Source organism: Macaca fascicularis, chromosome 1 (genome assembly GCF_037993035.2).
Source record: "Macaca fascicularis isolate 582-1 chromosome 1, T2T-MFA8v1.1".
Lineage (NCBI taxonomy): Eukaryota > Metazoa > Chordata > Mammalia > Primates > Cercopithecidae > Macaca > Macaca fascicularis.
In genome coordinates, this window is record NC_088375.1 from 230,077,554 (window position 1) to 230,098,752 (window position 21,199).

The 21,199-nt window shown below is 48.9% G+C and overlaps 1 protein-coding gene across 2 annotated transcripts in view; it reads right to left on the reverse strand.

Annotated features, from left to right (window-relative positions):
- Positions 1–1,067: 1,067 nt before the first annotated feature.
- AJAP1 (adherens junctions associated protein 1) overlaps positions 1,068–21,199 on the reverse strand; it is a 144,194-nt gene continuing 124,062 nt past the window's right edge. The window contains exon 6 of one of the 2 annotated variants that reach the window (XM_065530702.2): positions 1,068–3,486. The gene's annotated coding sequence lies outside the window, so the exon portion shown is untranslated. Of the gene's footprint in view, positions 3,487–7,599; positions 17,421–21,199 lie in introns of those variants that run through there. The other variant, XM_005544959.5, reaches the window with a different exon arrangement.

Consider the following 21,199-nt stretch of genomic DNA (forward strand, 5'->3'; position numbering starts at 1 on the left):
CTATTTTGGCCGAAGTCAGGCTGTGTGACCCAGGGCAAGTTCCTCAACCTCTCTCTGACTCAGGTTCTTCATTCGTAGAGCTGGATGACACTAATGCCTGCTTCATAGCATGGTCATGAGGAATAAATAAGGCAATGCAAGCTGTGTGCTTGGTGCTGGGTCTGCAGTCTGGAAGGGCTCGAACCCTCCTGTGATGCTGCCATGGAGCAGGAGAAAACTCATGTCTCCCTGCAAAGCTGCAGGATCTCTGGCTTCGAGGCGTTCACTCTCCCCCGCCTCACCTCCAGCAGCTCCTCCAACAGGGTAGTTTTCGTTTTCTTAGCAAAGCCCAGAAGGGAAGGAGAAAGGTTCCACTCAAGGGGGTGTTGAAGCTCTCCTCCTTAAGCTCTAAAAGGCAGGCCCCATTCAAACCAGAGAAGTTGACATTCGGTAGGTGGGGGAGAGGGAGAAGGGAGGAGAGAAAGTAGAAAAAGGGTGGTATGTGGGAAGAGGGTGAGGAAAAGAGGAGACACACCATCCCCCGGGTTTTGGATACAAATGGTCCATGGAGGAGACCAGCCCTCATCTTTCTCCTGCCCCTCCCAATGGCCCTGCACGGGTGAAAAACCTGTGTTGCGCGTCTTAGGAAGGCACAGGTATTCTGAGCCTTCCTGCAGAAGAGGAGCCGCACTACCAGTTTTCATCACATGTGAGTTCAACCTAGTTATGTTGCTAATCAGTATTTATGTCCAGGCAAGTTGAATATGATCTTGGGAATTGGGTTGGAGGAAGTATCTCTCAGCCACTTCTCCAAAGATTCTGTGTGGAAGGCGCCAGGGTGGGCTCAGGGCTTAGAGACTATGCAAGATGAGTGATCAATGGTTGGTGCATGAATGTCTCCCAGCCCAGTCCTTAAAGGTGATAAAATTTTGCAGAGAACTACTGGAAGATGTTGTCACTACGGGAGCAATGCCCTTGAAGATGTTGCCAGAAACTTGACCGTACCAGTCAGAAAGAGCCCGCAATAGATAGGACTGTGTGTTAGTCTGTCTCACACTACTAATGAAGACATACTGGAGACTCGGTAATTTATAAGGAAAAAGAGGTTTAATGGACTCACAGTTCCACTTGGCTGGGGAGGCCTCACAATCATGTCAGAAGGTGAAAGGCACATCTTACATGGCAGCAGGCAAGAGAGAGTGTGTGCATGGGAACTTCCCTCTATAAACCCATCAGATCTCGATAGACTTATTCACTATCACGAGAACGGCATGGGCAAAACCAGCCCCTATGATTCAATTACTTCCCACTGGGTCCCTCTCATAACACATGTGGATTATAATTCAAGGTGAGATTTGGGTGGGGACTCAGAGCCAAACCATATCAAACTGAAACAACATCATCTTTTACCTCCTTTTTAGTAGAACTAGTGGAAGATTCTGATTTGTACAGTGGAGGTTCTGCCACCTGGGATTGGACAGGCAGTAAGAGGAGGGGAAGAGGTGATCAACATTGAGTATGGCCTGGGACCCACTTGGGGAAGGCCAGGGATTGAGTTGGCTAGTGTCTCCCACATTTCTCTGGGTGTCTCACCCTTGCTCCTCAGTCTCTGGCCACATTTCCGCCACATACTGACCACAGGAGACAAGTCTAATGCCCATTAACACTCAGAAGAAAAGCCCTAGGTTTCACTCTCACCCCACCAAGACCTGAGGGCCTCCCTCCTCCACATGTCCCTCCAGCCTGCCTTGAACTGGGGCTTAAATATAGAAGACATCATACAGAACCCAGCATCGCTTCCTGTCTCTCCCAGTACTAGATCCTCCAAAGACAGTTTCCTGTGTCATTGATTCCAGAATGAGATGTTCATTTGCTTTTGAAAATAACATTCAGAATCATTCAAACAACCCTCTTCGATTCCAATAAATCACAGAGGATGGAACGGGAGCTCAGGATTGTATTTTATTTACAGGAGCCTCGCTCTCCTGGAGAGCACCCAGCATTTCCCAGTTGAAATACAGCTTCCTCCTTAATTTCATTCTACAAGCCCCCTGTCCACTGTCAGTTTGATTTAGGTGGTAACCCAATCCCAAAGTCAGCAACATCTTTGAATGTTTCTCATTATTTTCCTGCATAATGTTATCATATATGAGGTCTTGGACTGAGACACTCACTCCCCAACCATTACTCAGCCATGGGCCACAGTGTCCAAGCCAGCAAGGTTCTGGTTCAGGAAATTAGAAGGAAATAGTTCAGGAAATCTGCCTCATCTTTGGGGCGATTGTGGTATGGCTTCCTTTCTCAAAGGAAGAACAAAGCTCAGCCAGATGCCTAAAATACGGCTTCATTATTGTTTTTCCTCCATGATCCAAAGCAATCCAGCATAATGGGAGGTCCCTTGCTGAATTGGAGAGGATATGAGATAATCCAGGTCTCAGGCAGAACTGTCTCGATGTGCAGCTTTAACAAAATCAAGGCCAAGTATTCTCAAGCCTGGGGAGGCTCTCCTCACTCAGCTGCCTTTGGTGACGACAGGCCCCACGAGGCCTGCTGGTGTTAATGGGATCCTTCAATAGGAGGTGGTATGTGGTCCCAGGAAGGTCTGGTCTGTGTCCACAGCTCATTCAGTGTCATTAGCAAAAGCTCATTATTTTGTAGCTTTGCAGAAGCAATGGTTTGCATAGAGTTGCTCTCAACAGCCACACTGTGGGTGATTGTCTATAAAACTATCAGCAGGAGGTCTACACGTTCCAAAGAGTTCCAAAGAGAACAAGTGAACTGAGCCAGCCATCTCCAGCAGCAAGGACACTCTGGGGACCTACAGCCTTCTGGACCTGTCTGTGGGTGGAGCTGCAGGCACCAGAGCAGGACAGCCACAGACTCTGACCCGCTGCTAAGGCTGACTCCTCTCCATCCCACCCTGCCTCCTGCTTTAGTGCCTACAGCCTCACTCCTAGGAAGGCTGCCAGTCTGGAGAACCACAGCCTCGGGGGGTCGAGATTTTGCTGCATCACTTCTGCCAAGTTCAAGGCTGAAGAGTTAGAAAACATGGGGAGGGCTTTGGAGAAAAGAGCACATAGAGAACAGAGTCTAGACAGATAACAGGGTTCCTTTGCAAACCCAGACCATTTTGCTAAAGGTGAGCGGGAGAAGAAATACTGGAAAGAGCCCACCGGGTCACAGGCAAGTGGCCAAATGTCTCTCCAGCAATGGAGGCCTTCTTCCCTCCTGCAGTGCAGCAGATCCTAACGGGGGGGCACTCTCCATGCCGCCAGATGAAGTGTGCCAGAGCCAGAGAGGAAGCTCGGAAATTCAGGGAAGAAGTGAAACAGAAATAAGAAATCGCAGATGCAAATAAAGAAGGAAAAAAAAAAAAGAGGCAAAGCTCTGCATTTGCAGCTGTTCTCTGTGCAAGGAGTTACGTATTCCGCTTCCCTCGTTCTCCTTTTTTTCTAAGTTTTATGACAGCATATGACCGTGGCAGCTGCTTCACCTTTATGTGGCAACCTGAAACCAAAACAAAAACACGATTCTGGGGACAGTCACTTTAAGAGGAAGCTGCTTCTCCTTTTGAAGCCCAGCTGAACCTCCAACTAGAAACCCAGCTGCCTTGGTTTTAAAAGGTGAGGCCACCACCATCCCCATTGTTTCCTGGATGAGCCCCACTAGCTTCAGTTGGAGGAGGAGAAGGAACTTGAACCTCCTTTCTGGGCATCCCCTACCCCTCGCTGCCTGAGGCCCTTCATGTTTTCTCAGGATAGATACAGAACAAAGGAAAGTGGGGCAGGTTCCGATACAAACGATGGCATCTCTGATTCCCCAGTGTCATGGGTTGAATTGTGTCAACCCCCCTGACCAAACGTATGTGCTGCAGTCCTAAGCCCCAGCAGCTCAGAACGTGACTATATCTGGAAATAGGCCCATTGCAGATGCAATTCATTAAGATGAAGTCCTACTGGAGAAAGGTGGGCCGCAATCCCACATGACTGGTATCCTTATTAAAAGGAAAAATGTAGACACAGACACACACACACAGGAAAGATGCCATGTGAAGGATGGAGGGAGGCTGCCACATGCCAAGTAACCATCAGAAGCAGGACAGAGGCCTGGAACAGACCTTTCCCTGGTGCCTTCAGAGGGTGCCTGGCTCTGTCCCTCTGGATCTCAACCTTCTGGCTTACAGAACTGTGATGCAATACACTTCCATGGTTTAAAGCCATCCAGTTTGTGCTATTTTGTTATAGGAGCCATAACAAACCAAAACACCCAGGCTTTAAAAAAAACCTGGGAAAGGAAAGCTCACTCTGTGCTTCCTGAGATAACCCTGATGTTCCCTAAGGAAGCTGCTGGCTTCGGGAAGACCCGATGGGCAGTGCCGATTCTTGATGACCCTCTGCATAAAGCAGGTCGACTTCAGCGTTTCCCGGAACACTGCTGTCAATGTCAGCACTATTGACATTTGGGCCCGGATTGTTTTTGTCGTGGGGCTGTCCTGTGCATAGCAGGGTGTTTGATGGCATCCCTGGCTTCTAAATTCTAGATGTCAGTGCCTGCTGTACTACTTAGTTATGACAATCCAAACTGTCACCAGCCGGTGCTAAATCTCTCCGGGAAGAAAGTCATCCCCTGAGAACTGCTGTCCTAAAGGAACGTATCCTCACACCTTAGAACTTCATTTCTCAGCTCTGAAGTTAATGCCCATTAATAAAGCAGAGGAGATGCATCGATTTGAACAAGCACTTATTACGAGTCACAACAAACGCAGAGAGCATCTGCAGACTAATAGGATCCAGAGTCCTACAGTCTCTCCCAACTTGGCACCAGCCTGGGTTGCTGGTTCCAGCTGGTTTTTGGAGAAGACCGAATGTGTACCTTTGACTCTTAGCCCATCGAATGGTCTTCACTTGAGGGATGTGGGGAGCCCCTAGCTTCCCAAAATCTTATTTCCTGCCTCCTGTGGCCCCATACATTTGGTAAGGACAGTTTCTAGGGAGTACCTGTAGTTGCACCAGCCCCTCCCAATGTCCAACCCGCCTTCGCTGCGCTGGAGGGAGTACCCACAACCTTGTTCAGTGCACAAGGTTTCTGTTGTGCTTGCGTGTTCAAAAGCCCATCACAGGCAACTCTGCCAAACTTAGTCAATCATATTGGGACCCCGTATTTATTGTCTTGGCTTCAGTTCAAAGGCAAGAGCTCTATGCACTAGCAAATGGATACTAGAATTCCAATTTCCCCCTCTCACTGGTGAGCAAATTGAGTTTACTTTAATGGTATCCAGGCTGTTGATTTGTCTAAATCAGTTAAATGACCAAAGTGGTATTGTTTTTTTTCTGCTTGTTAAAGACAGTTATGTATCCCATTCATCAGTGTGTCTGAGGACATTAGGCCCCTCATTGACTCAGACTCCGGAGAGGGTGTCCTGGGGAACCAGTGGTCACCTCGGCCATCTGCCAGCCCCTGGCCTCACAGACAAACGGAAGCTCCCGGGGTGGGGATAAGGAGGAAGACAAAGGCACCGCGGGATGCTGAGGAGGCTGGAATGGAAGTGCTTTTGTCACGAGTGCCCTGCGCCTGGTGCTGGATGAGGCACTGGGTAAATTGTCCATTGATTCTCTGCCAGGTGAGGGATGGGGACTGGGGAGGAGCACCACCTGCTCTTCAGAGCTAATTAGGGGAAAATGCTGCTTTTACCAGGCTTGTAAAGAAGGCTCTTCACTCTGTGTTCGGGCCTCAGCACTCCTATGTCTTGGAGATGCCTAAGGCTGAGCATCTCTAGCTCTGCAGGCCTTTGGTGTGCATCCTTTTCCTACGTGCAGATCAGATCAGCTCTTGGTGTTGACTGAAACTGCAACCGTGCCTCTGACTCACCTCTCCCCCTCATCTTTCTGTGACTGATCCTTGCCCTTGACAATGGCTTTGATTAAGAAAGAAGGGCCAGACCAGACGTGGTGGCTCATGCAGGTAATCCAGTGCTTTGGGAGGCCAAGGCAGGAGGACTGCTTCAGGCCAGGAGTTCAAGACTAGCCTGCGTAACAGAATGAGATCATGTTCCTACAAAAAATATTAAAAATTAGATGGGCATGGTGCGTACGCCTGTATTCCCAGCCACTCAGGAGGCTGAGGAAGGAGTATCACTGGAGCCCAGGAGTTTGAGGCTGTAGTGAGCTATGACTGTGCCACTGCACTCCAGTCTGGGTGACAGAGCAAGACCCTGTCTGGAAAGAAAGAGAGGAAGGCAGGCCAGAAAACATAGCAGCAGGATAATCATGCTCTGGAGATGTGTCTGGAGGTGTGAGAGGCTGCGGCTGGAGCTGAGGTGGGTTAGATGAGGTCTGGGTCCACTGGGACCCCCCTCCTGGCCTAGGGACCCCTTACCAGCCGTGCTCCTGTGTCACTTGCTTGGTCTGCCCCATTTGGCAAATGGGGCAAAGTCATACATGGGTGATGCATACGACCTTGGTGATATGTTCAGGTAATTTCAAACATGTGAAAAGACATTGACAGGTTAAAAGGTGCTTAGCAGGTGTAGAGTACACCTGGGGCTGAGCCGCAGGGTTCACTAGAACACAAGGTTGCCCCGCCAGCCTTGCTTTCTTACCCTGAGGCTTAGCTCCAGCTGGCCCAGGGACTTTTGACATTGATGTGAGGGCTTCACCTTTAAGTCCACACCAGGGTGAAAAATCACCCTGCCTCCCACGGGGAGCAAAGCTAAGCGCAGCATCCTACCCAGGTGTAAGAGGGAGTCTCTCAACCTCAGCCTCCGGGGCTGGACGACTGTGTAGGGGGGCTGTCCTGTGCTGTGTGGGGTGCTTACCAGCCTGCTAGACTCTGCACACTAGATGCCGGTAGCACCCCATCCCCGTAGTAACAACCAGAAATGTCTCCAGACATTGTCAGATATTGTGGGGGTGAGGATCACCCCACATTGAGAACTGCTGGCCTAGGGGCAGGGGCCTTGCTCCCATATACTCTGCCTGATCCTAGCATGTCTGAAAGTGGGCAGAGCTCTTTTGCACCCCGCAAATACTGTGAGTGTGCAAGGTATCTCCTGGCTCTGATACTGGAGGCCCTTTGCAATGTTTTGCCTTGGCACCAGCACAGTTATAAGCCTTGGGCCGACCTTTTCCCCAGGGTACGGTTTCCTCTGCAGGGATCTTTGCAAGACATTCGCTGGCCTGCGACTGCCCATAAAGGAGCCACTGGAACCCCCCAACCCTGAGCTTGTGGGCATTTGTGGTCTCAGGTACAATGTAGAAGAACCTGACTGGTTCACTCAGATTCAGTTAATAACCAAACCCAGGGCCCAGACACTGCGACTTGAAAGTGTTTTCAGAGATGTTTAACTGAGCAAAGCATTGGTTTGGAGATAATGAAGATTTCAGGGAGGAAATCTTAGACTTTGTGAACCACAGGCATAGAAACAGCGCCTATGTTCTTAGAGGAGGTCTCAGATAATATTGTTAAAAAATAAACAAAGAAGTAACATTAAAAAAAAAAAGTCCTTATGAGGTCATGGCCTGAACTCATGGTAATTCTTTTTTCTCTTCTTTTTTTTTTTATATTATGTTTTTTTTTTTTTTAATAGCAACATCAGAGTACTAAATATACACAGGAAAGTTAATATAGGTGTTTCATTTACAATGTTTTCCAAATACATAGCTTTGAAATACAGAAACAACTTAAAAAAATCTGGAATAAAAGTTCACCTGTACGGAAATCACACCCAGCCACCTGCCCCCCGCCCCCACCCACATATATTGTGTCATTTTTGTTTATTAACATGATTATGATATGCATTTAAAGAAAAAAACATAACATTAAACTACAGGAGGTTAACTCTCTCGAGAAGATGATATATAAATATGTCTAGAGAGACAGCTGTGGTATAGATATACGGAGAACATGAAAACAGAGAGGCTTTTGTTTTCCTTTTGAAAAATAACAAGTGCTCCTTGTAAAAGTATAAATAAACAGTTAACAGTTTATTGTATCAGAAAATAATTTAGGAAAATGAAAATAAAACCAGTTTTGGTATACACGAGTAAGGGGGTGGGGGATTAAGTTCTAAAACATTCAATGCAAAACCTGTGAAAAAATAGGCCATGTGGCCGTTGCTGTTTAATTTCTTGTCCTGTGGTTCAGCTTCAGGTTTGTGAATTTCTAGTTCCATGGGTGAGCTGAGGAGGAGGAGGGGACAAAGGGCTCCATCTTTAAATAAATGCAGTGAGACCTGGTGAATTCAAGAGTTATTTGAACACACTAGGAGCATCAACATGGACCTGGCTCCTTCTATTTCTCAGATCTGTGACCCTTAGAGAGATGCCCCATAGGAAAAATTCAGTCAATAATTTGGATGTTTCTCTGAGCATCCTGTTTATTCCATGCCAATGTCCAGATGTGCCCAATGGCCAATGCTTGATGTTGTCAAAGTCAAACATCCAAATGGTTGACTGCCTTTTCCACTTAATCATAGACACTCTAATGATCAATGGGAAGTTCAGTGCATGACAAGTTCAGCTGGCAAAGATGCATTTGAAAGCTCATCAGACTTCATAAAACATACGTTGGAGCCAGACTTGTCCCTGGTGCTAACTCTGTGACTCGTCCCCACTCATTCAGCCTTCAGTGAACAGTTTCCACAGAATTAAACCATTGAAAGTTTTCAAACATTTCCCTTCTGTTTGGTTATTGGTATTTTCTAAATGGTTTGCAGTAAACATGTGTTCCTTTTGAAAAAATAATGTAAAAGACTCTAAAAATGTTATCAATGCATGGCCTCAAGCTTCCTTCAATGTCCAGTTCAATACTTTCTGGGTCTAACTCACATTTCCGGGGCTCCTGCTTTGCAAATGTGTGGAGCAACCTGATCTTGATCCTGGCTTTTAGTCCCACTCACCTCTCATCAATCCAGGTACCAGTGGTAAGTTAATAAGGTCATTGATAAGGTCATTTAAGTTCATGTGAGGCTTTGCTGTCATTCTCCTTTCCATTTAAATCATTTCAGCTGGAGAGTGACCCCACTCTGGGCTCCAGCACCTGCCATCCTGTTTCTCCAGGAAAGAAAGAGAAGAAATGATCCAAATGGGGCTGCCAGAAGAGGAAATTAAACAAAAACAAAAACAAAACAAAACAAAAACACCTCTAGGAAGACCGGTATTTGGTGCTGCACACTGGGCACATGTTTCTGCCAAATCTCAATGTTTTATATCAACACACTGTTTGAAGGAGCAGAAACTGATGTGGACTTTGTTCTTTCGTCTTCACACCAAGCAACATGACATGTGACAGATCCTGAGACGTATGCTGAACCTCTGTGTGTCACCTCAGGCTGGGAATTCATCGTTAAGGATCACAGTTATCATCAGTTGACTGATAACTCACTTTGCCAGGACCTTTCATCCTCTGGCTTCAGAGGAAGCAACGCAAACACAAGTGAAAACAAACCGGAAATAGAACAAAACACATCTGCGGATAGATTGTGGCAGTTAGATTCAAGGAGGGAGTGGCCAAACACCCCCTCTGGCATGCCAGCGGGCTTTTCAAAACCAGTTGCCCCGCTTGTCTTCCAGTCCCTTAACTGGGAGAATTGTGCTTGTATGTGGAAGTGACACCGGATCTAAGAGCACCTTAGAGAATCCTGCTCCCCACAGTTGCTAGGGTCCTGTTCATGCCGACTTGCTGCACACTCAAGAAAGAAACTCCCATGTTGTTTTGTAGGCCTTAGGTGGTAGGCAGTCACATAATTCGATATTAGAAATCCACACGTATGTGAGAGAAATAATAGAGAATGGCATTTCCACCCCAGAACAGACTGCGGAGGCACCAGAAGAGGATTCCCCTGGGAGCAGCAGTTGCCGCCCTATAGAAAACCTTGTCAAGAGCCATGCCATTGGCTTGCTGCTACGCCCGTACGTGGTTCTCGGCAGCCTGAGACTTCAGCAAAGCCCTTTCTCCCTCCTGCCCCAGGTGAGTCCTCCAAAGGTTGGAAATTAGGGTTGGGGTGTCACAGTGGGTTTTGAATTTTCCCTTTTGGCTTGGGATGACTGAAGAGTGAACAAGAACGGGATGATTCTGTTAGGAAATGAGACGCTGGCCCGGGCATTGGTACAATGGTATTCACCCCAGCAGTTCCCTGTACAATGATTTCAAACAATGATGCTGGGGCTCCTCAAAGTGTCCCCTATGCTGTATTAGCAGAGGCTGTAAGTCTTCACGGTACATAATGGTGCCAAAAACAAAACAAAACAAAAAACAGAGCTTAGGACTGCATAGTGTTCTTGCTCCTTCCATGGCCAAAGCTATCCCCAGTTTTCTGGGGGCAAGAACTCGCCCAACCCAGTAAGACTAGAGTGAACTGCCAATTTGCCAACCCAGAAGCTATCAACATCAACACTAAGAAATTTTGTTGCAGAAATGGTGAAATCTGACAAAAGCTAACCAGTGTGAGCTGCTTATGCCCATGCAAGACCGATGTCTCTACGGAGTTATTATTTAATGTTGCAAATATTTGGATGTTGAATTACAACATGAAAACCCAGGTCTCCAGGGGATTCTGTTTTAAGAGAGGGCCACCAGAGACAAAACTAATTAACTCGTATAAAGGAGAATTTCCTACAGTCCAACGCTCCCTGCATCCTTTCCCACCACATGTTACTTAACAGATGTTTTACTATGGAATCCAAGACATCGACAAGAGTTAATCCAGTCCCATGTGCATGTCTTAAGAACTCTCTTGGCTTAGCACATTAACCCATTTAATTGACTGTTATCTATGGCATACGTAGGTTCTGATTCCAGCCTACATGAGAAGACAAGTAGGTCATTTATATGGCCATTTATACAGTCACTGTTCCCTTTTCCTGCTACTCACTAGTGTTTAATCTCTATAAACCTGTGTGTCCCAGATGGGCAAGCTTGGTCCAATTTATATTATGCCTCTTATATATGACTTAGATTTATGGCTCATTCAAAAATGCTCTCTCGATTCTATGCACAGTAACTCTTAGAACATTTAGCAGGGAATCCTTCAAGAGGAAAAGGCAATGGAGCTACAGGGAGGATTCATTTTATGCTTTTAGCTTCAAAACAGGCCCATCACCATCGAGTTGAACATTCTCTTCAGTCACCTTTACAATGGGGCATAGCCTGTGCATTTACAGGTGTGGAGTGTGGACTTGTGGCTGATGTGTTTGGGAATCGATGGTGAGAAACTTCCTCCCCATGCCCTACTGCCTTAGGGACCCCAAGACTAACATCGCTTGAGTCACTGGATATTCCGGGGACCATTGTGCACACTGCTATCTTAGTCAGCTGTGGCCTATGTATTTAACTCCCTGCAACCAAAGTGAAATAAGACGGAAGATGGGATGTTCAAGTGCTTCTGCCCCAGGCGGGCTGTTCCAAGAGGAGCTGCTTTCTGTTTCAGGCAGAGAGCAGGGTGGGGCTACTCCTCTGACAAAGGGCAACTGCTCCCATGTTCCCATGGGCCCTTCGGAATAAAGGGAGGTTGTGCAAAGAGTTAAGTTTCCTAGCTAGGGATGGCTTGGTCACATGGAGGCCCGTATAAACTCTGGGGATTGCCTACTTTGTGCTCACTAGCTGAGACCTTTCTAGAATGATCTGAGATCAGAAGCAGCTCATTCTTTCTGTTCCACCGAGGGCTGGGGGGGGGGGGGGTTTAAAAGACAGCGGATCTCAGCCTAGACCTGTTTTTAGTCATTCCTTACATCCAAATACAAGCTGTAAACTCAGACACACAAAACCACACAGAGCCATGCTTCACGCTCTTTGGAAGGAAGGGATGGTAGCATGTTTCAAAACCCCAAACAATCATTTAAGACCTCCCTGGGACCCCTGGATAAGGCTGAGTGTAACTAACAGAGAGATCTGGGCTCACAGTGAGCAAAGAGGGAGTTTATCTTCCTAGCAGGCGGCACATCAATGTACAATAAGTGGGGAAGAATAATCAAAGATCCTCAGATGATGAGTTTGGCTCATTTATGTGGGCTGTGCTATTTACACTGGAAAACAAACAAACAATCAAAAAACAGTATGGCAGAGCAAATTGACAAACTGCACCAAAGTAACCACTCAAAAATTACATGAATCACGGCATGTTTTGGAATAGCTACTTACTTAAAAGCAGATGCTGTTTAAGAAGGATGCCACTAAGTACGCTCAGTGCTGGGGGAGCTTCTGGAGAGGCAGCTGTCTTTTGGCACCAAGAGGAATGGCACCCCCATGGTGCCCGTGCCCTCTGGGCCAAGTCACTGACGTTGAACCCCCTTTTCCTCCTTGAGACCTGGTTGACCTGAAACCTGGTTGGCCTGGCAACCTGACAGGTGGGACCAACATGGGGAGGGGATGGGGCAGAGCCAGTGCCCAGGGATGGGGCAAGCTCATCTCCAGGACAGCAGCCCTCATCCTGCCCCTGCCCCTCTGCTTCCACTCTTGCTGGAATGGCTGAGGAATTTGGTGAAGAACCAGGCACCGTAACAACTGTGATGTCTTATCTTCAGCTCTGCACTGAGTTTTTATCCAAGAGCTAAGACCAAGGCCTTCTTGCTCCATCCAACACCAGACCAACCCTCAAGCAGCAAGTGATAATTTCCCAGTAGGTGATGGGTGGCAGGAGGAGATGCAGACAACCTCTTCCTCTCTCTCTTCCCCCTCAATCCCTGCCACTCTCTCCCCCTTCCCCTCTCTCCTTCTCTGCACCCTGGCCCCATCACTCTGCTCTGTTCTCTTCCTGCCGCTTCTCTCTCTGGAAATTATTTTGGTTTTCTTTCACATTAACCATCTACCTCCTTCCACTATAGAATATAAGACCCACAAGGGCATAACTGTGCTCATCTTGCCTCCGACTGTATGGCCAGTGTGGTAGAAGTGGAACAAGTATTTGTTGAAGAAGAGGATGAATGACTGATCAGCTCATTACGGTGATCCAGAATGGGTTGTTTCTCTCCAGTGGCATATGTGAGTAGTGTCTTAAAGAACTCACGTGCTGAAACAAGAATGGTCCAAGAAATCAGGCATCTTGGTATCTTTTCCCACTGTGACTTGGGAAATGGCTTTGTGGAAGGGGGCAGGGGTAGGGGAGAGACAGTCGAGTGGAGCATCACATCTCACGTACGCCCTGATGAAAGAGATCACCTTGATGAAAGAGGGTAATGGTGTCAACAGGTGGTCAAAAGAAGGTGTGTCCTGGTGCCATCTTGAAATAAGTATGGGAAGACCAAGCCTGACCATGAAAAGGCTGAGTGAGAGTCCCACTGAGTGAGAGTCCCAGCCTCACTCCTGGTTCCTGGTCTTGTCTTTCAAGATACAGGGTCAGTCCAGCTTCCTGAGCTACAGACAATCCTAGACCACCTGGGCAAAGAAGCAAAAGGGTAAAATACCTCTCCATGGGCAACAGGGTCAAAACAGAGACCATCCAAGGTGACAGGGTCGATCCTTTGGTGTGTTCACCTTTTAACACAGTCTACACCTTAGGCATCGCACACAAAATGCTGACGACCAACCCCTGAAAGCATGGCTTTTCTTGATGCTAAAATATGGCTGTGAAAGAGCCATGTATTTTCGAAAGAAAGGATTGATTTAAGATGGTAAGATCACATTCGTAGTAATGGGTTTCCTGGTGTCCCGATTCAAAGACTGGGTGGGGTTTGCTGATGAGTCCAGGTTTCCAATTTCACAATGTTCCAGGAAGGACTGGAGTGAATTTCTGGAAGCTGAGTGTAATAAGAGAAGTCCACTCAAATTCAAGATTGGGAAGAACTAGAAGTACTTTGGAGAAGACAAGTTCCCCTAAGTGGCCTCTCCCTTCTGTGTGCAAGGAGGGCAGTACATAGGAACAACAGCAGCCACCTCCACACACCCCAGGGTGTCACTATGCTTCCACGTAGCGTGAGAAGGCTTGGCTTTGTCTCGGTCATGGTTGGAATCTGAGCCCAATGGAAAACGGTGAGGAAGCTCCCCGACCATGCCTGGAGAACCCCGCCTTTCTCACACCAAACTCGGAAACAAGAGCAATGACACGCATATTCCAATGAGAAAAAAGCGACACCAAGCGCGGGAAGATTGGCAGCGACTTCGTCTGGAAATGGACTGGACCGCACAACAAAGAGTGCATTCCCAGCTGTTTCTAAAGCTTTAAGGGCAAATGCAGGTGCCAGGAGGCTGCCAGGGGGTTTGCGATTGTGGGATCTCCAAGGAATAAGATGGAAGTGGACAAAAACTGGGGAACCCTAACAAACCACGTCACCCTTCCTTGGAGTTCTTTTCTTGAGGAATGAAAGCTCAAGCAAAGGTAAGGACCAGGCCTCGGGTGGGGGAAGGGAGGTGTCTACTGTTAGACTCTGAATTCCAGGGGCCAAGCAGGGGAAAGAGGACAACAACTAGCTTGAGACACTACCCCAAGGTGCAGAAGGACTGATCAGGCCAATGCAGCAGCCACCGACACACAAAGTGCATGGGCATTACATATACCTAAGGCCCGAAGCAGGACAATTCCGTGCCCTGGTGCAGACTTCACCGTGGGTGGGGCTGCGTCTCCAAGGCCCAGGCACTTTCACTCACTATCTCCTCTTACCTAGACGATGATCCCTGTTGAGGGGTCTGGGAGAGCAGGTAACCATTTAAAAAAGTAAAAAATACGTCTTTCCATACACTGCCTCAATCATCCAGAAATAGCGGCCTTCACCTGTGTGGATTTACCTTGACGGATGTCATGTCGGTACAGAAGCAGACTTTCAGGTGTGGAATGGGCACACATTGGCTTGTCTGGTGGTTGTGCCTCTGTGGGTCTCACAGCCCTACCTTGAACCTGTGGCTCTGACGGGGGACAAGAGGGTTGTTGCTTTACGCTTCCTTCCAAGGCTCTATGTCTCATGGACCCAGGAAAGAGTTCAGGGCATCCAGGGTGCCACCCATGGTCGGAGAAGGGGGCTGAGCAGCTGGGAGATGACAGAGCAGATACCAGGAGTCCCTCGGGAATCCTGGGTTCTCATGGTCAGTGAACCAACGGGGCCCCCCTGCTGTCACCTCCTCCTCGGTTGGGCTCACTCTGGAGCTCAGAACATCAGAGACCAAAGCAGCAACCCCACTGCCTGCTGGACGCTGCCAGCCCTCACCACACACTCGCACCATGCTGTGCTCACCTGGAGTCAGGAGGCCCACCTCAGCGGAAGGGAGTGATTGAAGGAGAATGGGATGGACGAGGCCGGATGGCGCATGGAGAGAGCTGCAGGCTGGAGCGCCGTGCAGGAGAGTGCCAGGAACCTGGAGATGGCCAAATGCCAGTGGCGGATGTTTGCATTGTCTCTGGATGTGCCAAAGCTTGGGGGTGGAAAACGACAGAACAAAAACTAAAGAACAACTTTTCCTAACTTGTGAGCAATACCATGGATACAGATCTCAACACTGCTGTGTCACAGAAACAGCCCTTTCCCCTCCAGAGGCATGACTCTAGGTTCACGTGTTTCAGGAGATACAAAAGTGAACTTTTGAAGCATATCTCAAGGTGTTTCAGAGGGAGACTGAACCCGAGGGAAGAATCAGGTCATCAGCCTGGCCAGTGAGGGCAGTAAGGTCAGCTGTCTGCCTCATCTTTAACCTTTTCGCCTGGCCTGCGACACTTCACTGAATCGCCTCATGCACTCTACTGCTGAAATTAAAGTTCCACCTGGGCCATGTGTGAGAAATAGAGTCTTTGGAGACAGGGACCCACACCACATTAGGCATCTCCCATAGACAGGAAACATCCTCCAAGGAGGCACAGCGTGGGCCACGAGATGCATCCCTAGATCCCGACAGCACTCCCTGTTGACAGCAAGTCTGGGCCACCAGTGAGCCCGTCTCAGGTGAGGCTTGTGAGGAAGGCCCAGCGGCATGGCAGTATTTTTCATAAAGTGTGTGTGGTTGGGATTCTCTGTACTGAGGCTCGGGTCTGGGGCCCGTTTCCACTGGGTAGTTCTACAGTAGGATTCTCGATGACAAAACAGAAGCATCCATCGGCCAGTGGAAGCTGACAGGAGAATGGCATCTCTGCCGAGGCTTCCCCCAAGATTCCAAGACACCGTTGGGGCCCTAGAAAAAGCGGGCAACACCTGCCCACCTGCGCAAGGGAAGGCAACGCAGCACAGGCCGGGCTGTGGGGCCGCCTGCGTGGTTCGCACACAGAATGACGATTTTTCGTTTTCAAACCAACTGGGGCCCTTCACGTATGTCTAAGTTCTGCCCTGACATTACACACACACATCGTAAGGATATATTCCTTTAATATTTGGAACTGGAAAACTTCTTAATCCAGTCTATGCTTGTATGACACACACGTCCAAGAATCCACCACCCACCCAACCCAGGGCTCAGGCCCGTTTGTAAGCAACCAGCTACATAAATGTGAGTGTGGCTGTTAGGCAGCATCTTCCAACATTTAAATGAAAAAAAAAACACATATGTATGCATGTGTGTGTGTATATATATATATACACACACAAAAACATATATATATACACACACATATATAAAACCACGGCTTTCTTAGTTCTGGCCCAAGATAGTAAGTCACACATTTGATGCCACTCACCAAACATCTAGCAAATGCAGGCTGTCATTTAAGGGCCTCCTTGTCTGGGTCGAGGCTGTCCCCTGGGGTAAACGGTGATGGAATACCAGGTCACCAGAAAGAACATGCTCACCTGTGGAACTGCATTTCCAATAGATGCGTCTATATGCATGTATGTGTATTGTGTGTGTATGCGCACGTGTGTGTAATATGTGTGTGACGTGAGTTGCCAAAGTAGAAAACACTGGTTTATTCTGTTCATACTAAGCATGTTAAATAAATCAGATTTTGTAACCTATAACACAATTCTTTTTTTAAAAAGGAACAGTTAAGATCTTCAAAAATTGCTACAGTACAAAAAAAGTGTGTGCGTGTGTGTGTTTGTATTTATATATTTATATATGTATATTAACCAGAAATAGCGACTCTATCGGAAGAGATTCCCACCCCTGTTTTCTGTAAGATTTCTCCGCGTGATTCGCTGGGCCCCGGCTCTGCGGCCGAGCCTTTCGGGTCAGTACATGGCACATAATGGTATTATTGGCACAGGTTCAGAATCGTAGGACGAATCCTAGGTTTCGGATGCCTCCTCCCGTCCCTTTCGTTGGGTATCCTCGTCTCTCTACCTCCGGTTTCTTTCTTTCGTTTCTTCTTTCTGTTCTCCAAAGAAAACTCGGGGAGAAGGCAGAGTCACCCATAGGCGTGAGCATTTTTACAAAAATAGATTTTGGCCTAGAGCGTCCTGCTCTGTGAGTTTCCCACCGGCAAACAGAAGTGGTAGGTGCGGGGACCCTCCCCCTTAGATAGCTTAGTTTTAGGTTTTGTCTTTTTTGTTTTGTTTTGTTTGTTTTGTTTTTACAGGTTCACCAACGGAATCCTGTGTGGAAAGAAAACAAGAAGAGATTAAATGGCAGCAGGCCGAGGGCGCGACAAGTCCATGGGGCTCTCGGGCGACCAGGACCCCCCGACACAGGACCCCTGCGTGCAGAGCCCGGTCGCTCCCTTTATCGGTTCACTGACATGGAGGGGTCCTTGGAACGTGGACAAGACCTCACTAGAACTGGTCAGCAGGAACTGGAAGAAACACTGGGAATCCCAGGGGTGTGAGGTGGGGGCCTGAATCTTGTGTGAATTCTGGTCATCTACAGAGCTCTGAGCTTGCTACCAGGGGCTGGGACCACCTCGTCCACTAACTCATGGTGGGGGCGCCGGGGCATCTGGTCCCAGGCGTGCACGTCAGAGGGCCTGAGTGTGGCAGCCCTGCTCACTCCCTGTCCAGCCTCCTCCTGTGGGGGGTGGCATGGGGCCTGTTCCACTCCTTTGCTGCAGGAGGAAAGGGAGTCTGTGTCCGTCCACTGCTCAGCTGCAGGCTCCCCGAGGCCAGGACTCAGGAGAGAGAAATGGACTGCATCAGGAAATCCTCCTCCCGTATCTCCCCAGAGGTGATCTTGCTGAAGAGAGACAAGGCGAGTCCCACCTGGGCGCAGGTCGGGTGATCTGACTGCGATTGCCACCTTCAGCAGGCAGGCTGAGAAGGGCGGCTGCCACCCAGCCAGCCCGAGCCTCAGAAAACGGAAAATGCAGTCTCCCGGGCTGAGTGAGAACCCCCAGTAGGTCAGCATCCCTCAGGGAGTCACCCTGGGCATGGCCACGTGAGCTGGAACACATCACGGTCCCCCCCGGGGACCTTCTGCCCAAAGCTGCGTCTCCATCACAGGGATGGGGTGCTGTCTGGGTCCCTCTGCGGTCACTCAGAGCTCCTCTCAACTACAGGCAATTAGGACCCTCAATAATAGAAACAAAAGGCTACCGCATCCTCATCTGTGCAGATGACACGTATCAGAAAAGTGGTAGGATGGGGCGGGTGTACCCGCTGATCCCAAAGTGAAGTCGGAAAAGCACTCAGTGGGAGCTCTAGAAGTTTTCCAGCAGCTGCAGGCACAGCATGCGGCCAGACCGGCTGCATCATCACCATCGTGGGAGCTCTGCAGAAATACAGATTCTCAGGCCCACCTCTGCAGACCTGGAATCAGGTTCTCAGGGTGGTGCCTGTGAACATGGGTTTTCAGAGTTCCCCAGGTGAGTTCAGTGACTGCCAGTCCTGGGTCCATTCCCTGGTCCTTCCCAAAGACAAGAGTGTGGCTTTCTCTCCCCTGAATCAACTGAGCCCACAGCAGTGATTCTGGTTGGGACTGGGGAGGAAGAGCTCCAGGTGGGACAGGCCTGCCCTCTGCAGGACACATCCTAGGAGTGGACAGGGAGGTTGGCAGGCCCCAGGAGAGCTCCTCCTGCTCAGCACTGTGTCCCTGATCATCAGCACGGTGTCCCTGTCATCTCCAGGAGCCTCAGTGTGCCACAGTCTACTCATTTGAAGGTGAAGGTGAAGATGAGAGGCTGGGTCTTTCCCTGGACCCCTCTGCGTCTGGATAAGAGGTTGGGCCCTGGGCGTCACCTTCCCGCTTGCTGCCTCCAAATGACACCCGTGTGGACAACTCCATGAGGCTACAGTAGAGTGTCTGCTCAGCTACTGTGGGAGGACCAGCTGCTGTGGGCACAGGGGTCACTGCATGTAAAGAAAGGAGACGTCCTTGCCAACATGGTGAAGCTCCATCTCTAGTGAAAATACAAAAATTAGACAGGCATGGGCGCGCGCACCTGTTATCCCAGCTACCTGGAAGGCTGAGGCATGAGAATCACTTGAACCTGGGAGGCAGAGGTTGCACTGAGCTGAGATGGCGCCACCACACTCCAGCCTGGGCAACAGAGTGAGGCTGTGTCACACACACACACACACACACACACACACACGGGGGGGCGGGGGATGTGCCTTTGGGTCAGTGCCAGATCACTCTTGGTAGCCTTACTCCAGCTGTGCCCCACCCCCGCCCACCTCTTCCACATTCCCTGGATCTGGGGAAGAGGGGCTTGAAAAATGAAGTAATTATTACAATACAGAGAGAAATATCCCTCTTATATCTTGGTAATTTTTTTGAAAGTTAAAAAATGTGGAGACAAATGCTGTATGATTCTACTTATAGAAAGTACCAGAGCCACCAAATTCACAGAGACAAAGAGTAGAATAGGGGGCCAGGGGATGGGGGGAGACGGGGAGTGAGTATTGAGTGGGTGCAGAGTTTTAATACAGGGTGATGAGAGAGGTGAAGAGCTGGCTTGTGAAGATGCCTGCACAGCATGGTAAAGGCACTCATGCCATTGAACTAGACATGCATAAAGGGTTAAAATGATATATATATATATTTTTTTTTGAGACAGATTCTTGCTCTGTCACCCAGGCTGGAGTGCAGTGGCACGATCTCAGCTCACTGCAACCTCCGCCTCCCGGGTTCAAGCCATTCTCCTGCCTCAGCCTCCTGAATAGCTGGGATTATAGGCACTCACCACATGCCTGGCTAATTTTTATATTTTTAGTAGAGACGGGGTTTCACCATATTGGTCAGACTGGTCTCAAACTTCTGACTTCAGGTGGTCCACCTGCCTCAGCCTTCCAAAGTGCTGGGATTACAGGTGTTAGCCACCACGCCTGGCCTAAAATGATAAATTTTATGTTACATATATTTACTACAATTACAAGTTTTCTTAAAAGGGAGATAAAAATCCTGGGGCTTGGAGACCCTACATTGGGTCCTGGTGTCCCAGGACAGTCACCGGTTGTGAGCTGCTGTCCCTGTGTTCCCTGATCATTGATGATTCACAAGGCCAACCTTTCTCTCTGGAATGTGTTCAGGGTTGGACCATAAGTCATATGGCTGCCACCTTAATAAGAATGATTTCCTAAATGAACCTTGGCCCTGGTTGCTTTCCAGTCCTTGATCCTGACCTTAAACAGGAGAATAAAGCCTGGAGGAGCAGCTTCCAATCCTTACGTCTGTCTGGCCAGGCTCTGGAGGTGCTCCCAGGTAGACTTCATCCTCCCACTTTCCCACGTGAAAGTCTCCCGTGTGAATGCGGACGTGGAGGTTGCAGTGAGCCGAGATTGAGTGGCTGCACTCCAGCCTGGGCAACAGAGTGAAACTCTGTCTCAAAAAAAAGAAAAAAAAAAAAAAAGCCTCCTGTACTTCCCATGCTGGCTAATCAGATCCTTCTGCCCTGGGTCCTGGCCACCTTTCCACCTCGCTCTTCCTCTTCTTCTTCCTCTCAACGTTCCAGGTTCCTTGATTTCACGTTGCAAATCTCAAGCCTCCAATCCTTCAGGGTTTGGCTGGAAAGATCACCTCCCTGGGAAGGCCTTCTTGGATGCCTCCATTCCTTCCTACACACATCCCCTATTTTCCTTCTGTCTCCTGGAGCACTTGCTTGGTGACATCTCAGGCATGGGACCATCTGCATCCAGCTTATTTGGACAGATGTGCAAGGCATCCCCTGCTGGCACGACAGCACCCTGAGAACAGGGGTCTCCTGCCTGTTCACCACTGGTTCATGCAGGTTCCAGCTCTGTGCCTGGCCTGGAGCAGGGAATCAACACTGGATGAGGCTCAGAGACGCGGCAGGGGTGTGAAACAGTTTTGTCCTCAGTCCCTGAGACCCATCCTTAATGGCAGGAAACCACCTCCGGGGACTGACTACAGGTAGATGCTGATGCCAGAAGCCACAGACACGACGTGGAAGATCAGTGAGTGGGTGGCAGCCTGTGCCCCG